This window comes from Myotis lucifugus, unplaced genomic scaffold, assembly GCF_000147115.1.
Source record: "Myotis lucifugus unplaced genomic scaffold, Myoluc2.0 scaffold_91, whole genome shotgun sequence".
Taxonomy (NCBI): Eukaryota; Metazoa; Chordata; class Mammalia; order Chiroptera; family Vespertilionidae; genus Myotis; species Myotis lucifugus.
In genome coordinates this window covers 3,086,419-3,088,548 of record NW_005871139.1, presented here as the reverse complement: position 1 = coordinate 3,088,548, position 2,130 = coordinate 3,086,419, and the positions used below count along the sequence as shown (strand labels likewise).

The 2,130-nt window shown below is 45.3% G+C and overlaps 1 long non-coding RNA gene across 1 annotated transcript; it reads right to left on the bottom strand.

Annotated features, from left to right (window-relative positions):
• Positions 1-372: 372 nt before the first annotated feature.
• LOC106697674 lies at positions 373-1,286 on the bottom strand. Its single transcript, XR_001348835.2, has 3 exons — positions 1,176-1,286; positions 770-918; positions 373-653 (listed from the first exon to the last, which is right to left on the bottom strand). It is a non-coding gene; the product is annotated as an uncharacterized LOC106697674 (long non-coding RNA).
• Between the last annotated feature and the right edge of the window lie 844 nt (positions 1,287-2,130).

The window sequence follows — 2,130 nt, the reverse complement described above, 5'->3', positions numbered from 1 at the left end:
CCCTTTCTTTCCTTTTTCCAGTTTTATTGAGAGATAATTGACATACAGCACTGTATACTAGTAAGTTTAAGGTGTAGGGCATAATGATCTGACTTACATGTATTATGAAATGATCTGATTATGGCCTTTAAAGTTTGCAACAATGGTGAAGATAGGTTTATATTGATGTATATAAATGTGCTTGCAAATGGGTTTAGACCCTTATGTGGAAAGGGTCTGAAGTCTCCTAAATAGAAAATCTTCATAAAGTAAATCAGAACAGACTTAAGAGTTTGGAAAACAGGGGGGTGGGAATGGCTGGGGAGCAGGGGGATCAATCGGGGAAAAAGGAGACACATGTAAAACTTTAGACAAAAAAAAAAGTTTGGGAAATGGTAGCAGGACTTAGTGACTTTATAACAAACACGGCCAAGGCCACATTTTAGCACCTCCCCACTCCCAGATTAACTTCATTTCTGTCACCCTCTTCACTTTTAAAATTCCTTCCATTCAGCAAACTCAGTTCCATTCAGGGGAACAAACACCTTGTAACTTCTGTTCCTGATACTTCTCTGTGTACAGTGATGGAAAATACAGTTTTAGTTTTCAGTCCTGCTGCTGTCATGAGATGAATTAGGCCTCCTCCAAAGCCCCAGGTTTTCCTAAGAGGACACCTAAAAAACATATGCCACTTCATTTATGCCCGGGGGCTTCTCAGAACTGAGATCATTTTCTTGTAGAGGGACAGTTTAGTCTCATTTTTGATAAGTTGACTACATGTAAATGCTACCTTGGTGCCAGTCTTTCCCCGGCAAATGCTGGGCCTTCACCTGCAACGCGATCTCCCCTTCCCGGGGCAGGGCCTTGCAACGTCGCGGAGCGTCCAGCAGATGGCGCCGCAGCTGAATTTTCGGAGTTGCTCTCTAAGCCTGCAGGAGTCTGGAATAAACAGGAAGGAGAATTTCTTTTTTAAAGCATTCGAATTTTCAGCATATATTTCTCTCTCTTCCTTTCTCTCTCTCTCTCTCTCTCTCTCTCTCTCTCTCTCTCTCTCGCTCACACACACACACACACACACACTCTATTTTACTCAGTTGAAATTCATTTGAGTTGTTTAAAAATTCAGTGATTACGCAATCCCAAATATGTGTTTTTAAGGATTTCCACTCTTTCAAAGGACCCAACAAGCAAGTTACCACGTATTATAAACTTTCTTAAGGGCACAGGGGTTCAGAAATGTTAGCAGGCAGCGAAGGCTGCCTCTGAAAAGACCAGCAAGGCGTGGCGGAGGGCAGCTCCGCCGGGCGGGGGCGGAAGTGACCTTGGTGGCGGGCAGGGCGGCGGCCGCGGAGCCCCGAGCACAGCGCCGCCTGCTGGTGCAAAAGGGGAGCCAAAGCCTGTGGCCTCCTCCCGGGGCGCTGAGACCCGCAAGCTTCCAAACATGGTTGCACTCAGGGCGCAGCACGTAATGCCTCCACCAAACAAAACTGCAAGTCGTGGGTACAACCAGAGCAGCCTTTGTGTTGAGAAGAGAAACCTAGAGGCCCAAAATGGTTTTGGTATACAATGTTTCAGAGGGTTTGACTGTTTTTAATGCTTCCTAAAGCTTAAACAGAGTGGATTTGATTTTTGTGGTATAATTGTTAGGACAATTCTAAAGGAGAGTGAAAAATAGAACCTGGTAGGGGCTCTCTTTCATTTATCTTATCCTGCTTTAAATTATTTACAAAATATTAAAAGAGGTTATCAGAAGCAAATGGGGGAAGGGGGGGTATGGGCAGGGGTTGAGTTTCAAAGGTGGTTGTGCTTATTTCTCACGATGGCCCCTCATTTTTATTCCAGGATTGTTGCAGTGCCATTTTAGAGTCCCTCCTCCTCTCCCCACTTCCTTTTCCTCTTCACTCATTTGACAGGAGCCTCTGCAACCATCTGCTTAGATCACGTCATCGTCATCCACTGGGAGAGAATTGTGGTACCACCTTTCTCCCCCTATGGCTGAAGCACACAGAAAGATGAATTGCACTTCTGCTCCTGAGCCAGCGTGATTGCTGGGAATTGTGACCTGCAAGATGATGCCAACGTGCAGCTTCCTGGTTTTTAACTGCATAGAGCTTTATGCTGCCCTTCATTAAGCTGATGCGTTCGCTTCTA